Consider the following 9,656-nt stretch of genomic DNA (forward strand, 5'->3'; position numbering starts at 1 on the left):
AGGTGAGGGACCATGGAGCAATAAGACATACTTTAATGTAATTCAAAAATATTGCTACTTATTTTACCACTACTATAAAAAATTAAGTGGGAGGTACCCAATATACTAAATAGATGAAGCTTGGTTCTGCGCAAAGCTCTTGAACGTGAATTTCTCTCTCTATATATATATTTAAATATATATAAATTCTTAAATTCTTTCTGAATGAACCAATATCCTATAATACCCCTACCAACGCTACCATTGGTTATGCTAGAAGTTTTATTTAGGATGCCTTGGTAACAACCAGCTTCTGCTCAAAAGTAACTTAAAAACATAGGAATTTTTTAAATGATGTCGCTCCCCAAGAAAATAAAAAGTTAGGGAGTTCCCAGGTTGGTTCGCTGTTAGGTTGTTGCTGACAAATTGCTACTATGACATATCATCACAAACTTGGTGGCTTAAAGCAATCAAATTTATTCTCTTGCAGTTCTGGAGGTCAGAAAGCTGAAGTCAGTTTCTCTGGATTCAGGTCAGTTGGCACGGCCGGTTTTTTCTGGAGGCTTTAGGAGAGAATCTCTTTCCTTGTCTCCTTCAGCTTCTGGAGGCCTGTTTCCCTTGGCTCGTGACCCCTTCCTTGAATCACTCCAACCTCTGGCTTCCTATTTCTGTAGTCAAATCTCCCCCTGCCTCCTTTTTTTAAGGACCCTTGTGATTGTATGTAGGGCCCACCCAGATAATTCAGGATAACCTCTTCATCTCAAGATCCATAGCTTAATCACTTCTGCAAAATCCCCTTCCTCATACAAGGTAAGGTTTGCAAGGTCTAGGGATTAGATCACAGATATCTTCGAGGTCTTTACGCAGCCTACCACAGCAGTTAAGCACCCAGGCTCTTTTTGTAATGAATGGGGAAGAACATATCTGACTCTATATTAGATCTGTTTCTTTTACTTTAACCTTTGTCTTCTATTGCTTGTTAATCACTAAAGGGATGTTGCCTGTAAGCTTCAATTGTACATAATGGCCCACCTCTGGGAATCCTGCCTCCCAGGTAATGAGCTTTAAGCTAAAATACCTTTGTTTAGCCCACAGGAAACATCCTTACTTGGTCCATTCGTGAGTGACTGCAGGAAGGAAGAAATTAACACCTCCCTTCCAGAGTCTATCCAGAACCAGGACTTTACCCCTTCCCCTTTCAGTACAAAAGAAGCCTGAATTCAAACTCGGAGAGGATGGTTTTCTAGGACATTAGTTCACCATCTCCTTAGTTTGCTAGCTTTCTGAAGAAAGTTGTTGTTCCTTGCTCTGACCTTTGTGTAGAGAGCAGAATGAGTCCAGACTTGGTAATATTTTTTATTTTCCTACTCTGTTGTTCTCAGTGTTTTGGTGATACCTCCCTTCATGGTTTGTTTGTCTGTTTTAATTGAGGTTAAACGGATTCACAATGTTGTGTTAATTTCTGGTGTACAGCATAGTGATTCAGTTTTATATATATATATGAGTGTGTGTGTGTGTGTGTATATATATATATATATATATATATATATACCTTTTCATATTCTTTTTCATTATAAACTATTATTAGATATTGAATATAGTTCCCTGTGCAATACAATTGGACCTTGTTGTGTATCTATTTTAAATATAGTAGTTAGTATCTGCAAATCCTAAACTCCCAATTTATCCTTCCCCATCCCCTTCCCCCTCCCCGTAACCATAAGTTTGTTTTCTATGTCTGCGAGTCTGTCTCTGTTTTATAAGTAGGTTCATTTGTGTCCTTTTTTTAGATTTTTAGATCACACATAAGTGATATCATATGGTATTTTTCTTTCTCTTTCTGGCTTACTTCACTTAGCATGACAATCTCCAGATCCATCCCTGTTGCTGCAAATGACATTATGTTTTCTTTTCTATGTCTGAGTAGTATTTCATTGTATGTGTACACCACAACTTCTTTATCCAGTCATCTGCCAGTGGACATTAAGTTGCTTCCATGTCTTGGCTATTGTAAATAGTGCTGCTGTGAACACTGGGGCACATATGTCTTTTCAAATATGCCAGGAGTGGGATTGCTGGATCACAAGGTAACTCTATTTTTAGTTTTTTAAGGAATCTCCATACTGTTCTCCGTAGTGGCTTCACCAAACTACATTCCCACCAATGGTGTATGAGGGTTCCCTTTCCTCCACACCCTCTCCAGCATTTTATCATTTGTGGACTTTTGAATGATGGCCATTCTGACTGGTGTAAGGTGATAAACTCATTGTAGTTTTGATTTGGGTTTCTCTGATGATTAATGATATTAAGCATTTTTTTCATGCCTTCATATTTTTAAAATCACTTTGGGGTTCCAAGCTCCACATCCTCATGAGGCCTTGTCTCCAGCAACATGGCAGGGGTGTTCCCATCCTGCCTCTGCAGTTATTAAGGAGGACCTGCTTTCCAAGAACTTCTCAGCAGAAGCCACAGCAGGTCCCTGGAGCCAGGACTGGGTCACCTGCCTGCGATCTAGCTGCAAACGATCCTGATAATTTGCTGATTTGGCACTTTTAACACTGACAGCTGGACATGGATGCTGCTGCCAAGAGGGACGATAACAGCTAGGGAGGCAGCTACTCACTCTTGAAAGTCTTGCAGGATATTCCATGGGCATGAGCGCCCTCCTGGAGCCCCTGTCTCTAGGCAGCAGTAAAAAGCACATGTGACAAGAAGTTAATCATGTTTACTGTATTTACAAAATAACATTCCATTTAACTGTCAACCACGGATGGGAGGAAAGATACTCAATACTTGTGTGTGTGTGTGCACATGCAAAGCACCAAACGTAACGTCTGACAACTTTTATCATGAAACACAAGGGCAATGTGTGATAACTGAGTTGTCCTTTTATTCATTCAGCCAACATTTGAAGCCCCTTCTCTGTGTCAGACTGAGAAGATGATTTTTTTTTTACTTGCAGAACTTAAATATTTCAAGTGGACAAAGAATGAGTATCACTTACAGTATCTGAAGATAAATTGCCTTTGAATGGTAGCTTCCTTTCCAGTATTTTGAGGTCTACAAGACGTAACTAGAAAATTTACTACTGTGGAAAAATGAAGACTGCTTAAATCGAATGGAGGGGAGGGGAGGGCCTGTGGCTTTTCTTTTTAATTAATTGCTGTAACACTGTCCATTGGGTGGCTGAGGGAGTATCACATTTTCTTTAGACACCATTAGGCGTTGATGCTCCTGCAGGACAACTCTGATACTCTATGAATTCTGCCATTTGGCTAGCAATGATAAGGCTCTTGGGTCCACCACTCCATTAGAACTATTAATGCCATTCATATTAATTTTGGTTACACATGTTACAAAGGGGGTTGCTTCTGGGTATTTAGGTACACATTCTGTTTTAAGGTTATATATTTGGTTATCATAAATTGTTCTTGAAGGCCCAGTTATCATCCTGTCCATCTTCTAAGTGTCATGTCTTTGTCATCTTCTAGACCCCAGCCAACTGTGCCATCTCCTACTCCTTTCTGGCCTTCTTCGAGTTCTCTATCACAGGCTAAAGTTACAAACATGAATAAAAAAAGATCTCTGGTGTCGAGGAGATCCTGGATCACTGTAGGAGAGACAGGCAGTCTAAGAGAAGGAATGGTGTTGCTCTGGTGGAGACACAGGATGCTGGGAGGTGCACAATGATGCTCTATGGAAGCCAAGCACTCTTAAGCTTCATGAAGTATCAGAAGCCAGGACTGGCTGATCGTCTCTCACTGTCCCATTTCACCATTTCTTCCCTCCATGCCATCTTTCCCTTTCTCCTTCTTTGTCCACATGACTGAAGCCAGCTGCCCTACGACTAATGGGCTCCCCTGCAGTAGGCTGTCCCACTACAGTGTGATGAGGTCATACTATAACATAGATGCTACAGCCAAAGTAGGAGGCTTGAAATGCACCCACCGGTACCTTTCAGAGATGATGAAAGGGAAGAGGAAGTGGTGGGGAGGGGGATGCGGGCAGAGGTGGTGGTTGTAATCTGAGTTATTCAAGTGAGCTGTCTCCTACCCGCTTTCAGACAACTCGTTCCACTTCTCTGAGCCTGGAAAAGGGTGAACGAAGGCCTTGCTGGGTTTGGAGGAGGGAGGAGCCGCCCGCCGCTCTCTCCAGGGAGCACTGGCTCAGGCTGCCACGCAGAGGCTCCCGGCAGGTGTCGAGACGTGGGGATGGCGCAAAGCCAGAACCTGTGGTTTTTTTGGATCGAGTAGGAAAAGTTCCTGCCCAGAAATAACAGAGACTGGAGAATGAGTGTGGGCTTTTCTCTCACCCTCAGCACGTCTCTACTTCCACCCTGGTCTCATTTCAGGAAGGAGGAGGTTGGGGCGCTGTTGCCGCTGGCAGGTCACTGTTGTTCCTGGCTTGTTTAAAAGTTTCACTTCCAGAACCAATTACAGGGCAAATGCTTTTAGCAGAAATTGTCTTTTGGGGGGGTCAACATTTCAGGTCGCAAAGGCCCTGAATCTTTAGGAAAGCTGAACTTCGTCATTGGAGAAGGTGAGAGGGGGTAGAAATGGAGACGCAATCTTGGCTGTCATTAGCTGTCATTTCTCCCAAAAGCTAACACCTACTTCACCTCGACTTTCTTAAAAACGGCGATGGTAAGAACAGAGGATCATGGGAAAGCTTGTTTCCATGAGGAAGCACTGTCTCCTCCTTTCTCTGCAGGTTCAGGCGCGCCTCAGGTCAGCCTCACCTGGGAAGGAATTCACACAGTCCCTGCCTCTCCTGGGAGGGAAGGTGAAGCAGTGCGATTGGAAAAGCTGGCTTCTCTCTGTCCCAGGGGAGAGGGGGTCAAGGGAGAACCCCTGTTTCTTTACTGTTAGTAAGGGTCTTCATTTTAAAGGCTCACAAAGGTTGTTCGTGCTGAGCAATGTTGAGGAGAATAAATGAAAGAAAGAAAGACTAAAGAAAATAGGGTGTTTGGGGGACAGAGCTGGGGATCCTGATGAGAAAATTTGGAGGTAGTGGTGAGAGGGGCAGCTGCCCAGGAGGGGCCCCCAAAGAAGGACATTTTGGAGACTGTTCTTGAATTAAAGTCCCGCCAGCCTTCCCATGTCGCCTGTACAGTTTTCACTGCACATTCTGGCTTCCTTTCTTTTCAATCACAACTTAATTCCAAGGGCCTAATCCTCATCCTCTGGGGCTGCACGCTGAATACGCTGCCCCTTCTCTTGGCTCTTGCCATTTACGTGAGTTCAAATCTGCATCCGCAGAACTTGTCATCACCGTTGTGACGGTTTCAGCACAAGCCCATTTGATCTTCAAGTCACCTGTCCTGAGATGCCTTGCCAAGACTGTCCCTCTAATGTACCAATGCATGCAGGTTGCCCCTGGAATGGCCTTTAAGCCCCAGGGCCTCTTGTTTCCTTCAAGCCCCAGGACCTCTCCCACTCTATTCCATGAGGTCATAGGAATCCCCTAAGACAGGTGCTTCCTGTCTGCAGCTGTTAGGGCACAGAGCCTTAGTCTCTGGGCCACAGTGACATCTGTCCTTCGGCCTGTCCCTCCTTTCCCCTAGCATGAAGCAATTTTTTTTCCAGTGTGGGTCAGTCTCCTTCTCCCCTAAACTCACTTCCAAACATTCAGCTCCTCTAAGTACCAGGATGGGCTTCAGGCTTTTGGAAGCAACAGTTGGGAAGAAGTCTGTCCATTTCTCTCATTTTCTTTAGCTTTCTATCTCTCATATCCCTGCCAAATGACCATGGGCACAAAATAGACCATCTGCTGGAAATGGGGAATGGGCAAAAGAGAAAAATGCATGCAAAAAATTAGTTAAGGCTTCAAAATGTCATTTTGCCCTCAAGGAGGTGGGAACTTCACGTCACCTGCCCAGAACTAAACCAATTGGAACATCTGGAATCAGAATCACTTATGTGCTTGCTAAAAATAAAGACTCCTGGGTTGTGCTTGCTCCGAAGATTGTTCTGAGCATTTTAATTCGTGTTTATATCACACAGGGGTCTTGTTAATTTGGGTGGTGGGACCTCAGATCCTGCATTGGTAACAAATGCTCTGGTGGTTGGAGGACCACACCTGGAGTGGCAGAATTTTAGAGCTGGTGTTGATTGATCCCTTGCAGACCTTTTTGAGGCTATCTTGAGACCTCGCAAGTTTCTGGTGGCAGTGATTTGCTTGAACTGGGTTTGGATATTGCTCTGTCCTCATGGATACTTTGTTGACTGGGGTATACCTGGTGGTCATCTAGTCCCACTCGGGCCCCCTTCTTCCCCTTTCCCTCCCCTCACTGGCTGTGCTACTCCCACCCTAGCTGCCACCCCTACTCTGCCTTAAAGGGCAACTCCACAGCCATGCCCTGGTCTTCCTCACCCCGTGGGTCTCCTCTGCCTGTAGATAAATAACTGAACATCTCTAGAGAATTTTGAAATGTGCCTAATATGATAAAGTTCTTCTTCCTTCTGGGAGAAAAGGGGATGTGAAACTTGAATAAGCACATAGAGGTGAGTTAGGAGTTCTTGTTTCTCTCTACGTCCATCATCAGTAGAAAAAAAAATGTACAACTGTCTACTCTAGCCTTGACTTTGAAAGAAGAACTGAGTCTGTGGGAACTCCTGCTGCTTTCTGATAGGTGGAGGGAAAGGGGAACCAACCCTGTATACGCTTGCATGGCAAATGTCTGACCCTCAAGTCCTTAGGGAGTGACTGGGGGAGAGTTATGGAATACAAAAAGTGGTGAGGAAGGAGGCAGAGTTTGGTGGCAGAGTCTGTGCTTAGCATGCACAAAGTCGTGGGTTCAATCCCCAGTACCTCCATGACAATAGGTATATATAAATAAACCTAATTACCTTCCCCCCCACACAAAAAAAGAAATGGTGAGATTCTTTTCTGTAGCCATGGAGAACTTCTTGTGTTCAAACTAGTATGGCATTAATCTCTGTTGCTTAATAATAAGAAAGCAGGTCTAAAGCAGATGTATAGGGAAAGACTGACCATGGGAGCACTCTAGACGTGGAGAATCATCACTCACATTGGATGATCTAATGGTTGGTATGAAGCCAGCAGTGGCCAATGGACTGTAATGCCAATGGATCTAGAAAGAGACTTCATTCATGTGATTACTGACCAGGGGCTCTGGACCAGAGTGAGATCCTCTAGACCTGGGAGGGTAACCAAGGAAGTCACTGACCCTGCGGCTGGACAAAAACAGTACCTGAGAGCAGTGGCACCCAGACTAGGGTCTTCAGAAAGCTCTGTCAGCATCACTTGGGGAAATTTAATAACAATGACTCCAACGCCTACCCTAGAAAGGCTGCTTCATTGGGGCCCAGTGAATTATATTAAAAAAAAATACTATTTGGGCAATTTTTTGACACACAGCCAGGTTTGGTAATTAATGCCTTAGCACACGATTTGCCAAATTTTTAGCAGAAAATTCATTTACCAGATAAATACTTATTGAACAATTACTACATGCCATGTATCGTTCTAAGTCCTAGTGGGTAAGATCACTGATGGATTCCTAGAATTTCAAAATATGAAACAGATCCAAGTGAGGAGTGGATTTTTCAGGAATTTAAAATATTCATTGTTTGGCAGAAAATGCTGTTTTCTGCTGAACCTCTGAAGCACCAGCAGATTCTGTGGCACATTGTTTGAGAACCATTGCCCCAGCGGCCTGGGAAGCAGATTGGAGCACACGCTTTCAGTTTCCTGGCCGATCAGGTGGAGACACCTTGCTTTATTGTGTGCACATAAAGCGTAGGGTACAGCACGTGGCCCGCTGTGGGCCCTTGTGGCATTTTTGTTCTCTTTCCCTCGCCTTTGCTTGAGGGCAGGTTACCTGATCTAGAGGGAAAGTAGGAGGAGGAAATGAGAACATAGTACCTGGAAATGTATTGCAAGAGGGATCTGCAGATCAGGAGGGGCACAAAATGCAGAGGCCAAGAAGCGGCCCAGCCCCTAATGCAGCAAGGAGCAAACATGGTGTAAGATGGTGCAGCTGCTGTGGGAAACAGTCTGGGAGTTTCACAAAAAAGTGAAACATTAGTGTCACCATATGATGCACCGAGTCCACTCCTGGTTATACATCCAAGAGAAAGCGAGACCCATGTCCCCATCAAAAGCTGTCCACCGAAGTTTATAGCGGCAGCATTCACAGTAGCCAAAAAGTAGAAAGAACCCAAATGTCCGTCAAGTGATGAATAGATGGACAAAACATGATCTAGCATACAATGGAATATTATTTAAAAAAGGAATGAAATCCTCAAATATGCAACAGCATGGATGAACCTAGAAGACATCACAGGAAGTGACAGAAGCCAGTCCCCAAAGGCCACATACTGCACACTAGCCCCACAGGTAACAGGCACACAGGCCTTGATGGTGTACCTCTCCTTGAACAAGTCTTACAGGCTCCTTGTGGGTGGGTGAAGAAAGCATTTTCAGGAGAAGCCACTTGAAATTTACATGCTGTATGAAAATGCATTAGGGGGACAGAAGGCGTTTTTCAGCATGAAAAGTTTGGATCATTGATGGCAATAGAGGCCTGCCAGTGAATCTTAATTCCACTTTCTGGCTCCTGGTTGCCTTCGGGTGTTCTCCCGTGAATGGTTCTGACAATGTGCCATTCTACAGAATGTGTCATTGTCACTTCCGAACTGCCGCATATGCTCTGCTGCACATCTGGGATTACTGCATCAGGTCTGCAAAACCGATGAAACAAAAAACCCTTGTGAGGTTTGCCTTCAGCATTTTGCAGGGAGGTTGCTCACCATCTGTTTGTTTATACTCTCTAGTGATTGTTTTGCACATTATCAATGAGTAGCATGCAATTACATCGCTATAATGGCAAGTAGTAAACTGAATTCCCAGCAGGGCATTTCTGGGGGAATAGATGTGCTCTCTGTAGACCTAGTGCCCTGACCAGACTCCACGGTTAGACAGCCAGTGGCTCCGGGGAAATGAGGGCCCTGTGGTCAACTGCTAAAGCCCGGGGATTCTAGCAACTCTCACCAGGCCATTAGGCAACAAATCTCAAAGGCTGACAGGACTGCCAGGCTGAGCTTTGCCAAGAGTACATTTGAACCTCTTGCTACCCATATTTCTGACCCAAATTATTCATGACAAACCTCCCTTCTGGAATTGACACTGAATTAAAACGATCCCAGTGATCTGGATATAATTAGAATCTCATTTGTTCATTCTTTTTTTAAAAAATAGCTTTATTGAGATATAATTCTCATATTATAAAAGTCACCCTTTTAAAGAATACAGTTTAAGAGTTTTTAATAGTTTTAGTTTTTAGTTTAAGTAGTTTTTTTTTAACTCCTGGAAACCGATTATCTACTTTCTGCCTCTATGCACTTGCCTCTTCTGGACGTTTAAGATAAACAGAATCAGACAATACGTGGTTTTTTGTTACTGGCTTCTTTTACTTGGTCTAATGTTTACAAGGTTCATTCATTAAACAATTTTTAAAATTGTCGTAAAATACATATAACATAAAATTGACCATCTTAACCATTTGTAAGTATGTAGTTCAGTACTGTTAATTAGCTTCATGTTGTTTGTGCAACCAATCTTCAGAACACTTTTCATCTTGCAAAACTGAAAATCTATACCTATTAAACAACAACTCTTCATTCTTCCCTCCTCCCAGCTCCTGGCAACCACCA

The 9,656-nt window shown here is 43.7% G+C and overlaps 1 pseudogene; it reads right to left on the reverse strand.

The window, feature by feature from the left end:
* Nucleotides 1–3,135: 3,135 nt before the first annotated feature.
* LOC102523425 lies at nt 3,136–3,467 on the reverse strand (annotated as a pseudogene).
* Between the last annotated feature and the right edge of the window lie 6,189 nt (nt 3,468–9,656).

The sequence above is a fragment of the Camelus ferus genome, chromosome 3, assembly GCF_009834535.1.
Source record: "Camelus ferus isolate YT-003-E chromosome 3, BCGSAC_Cfer_1.0, whole genome shotgun sequence".
NCBI lineage: Eukaryota > Metazoa > Chordata > Mammalia > Artiodactyla > Camelidae > Camelus > Camelus ferus.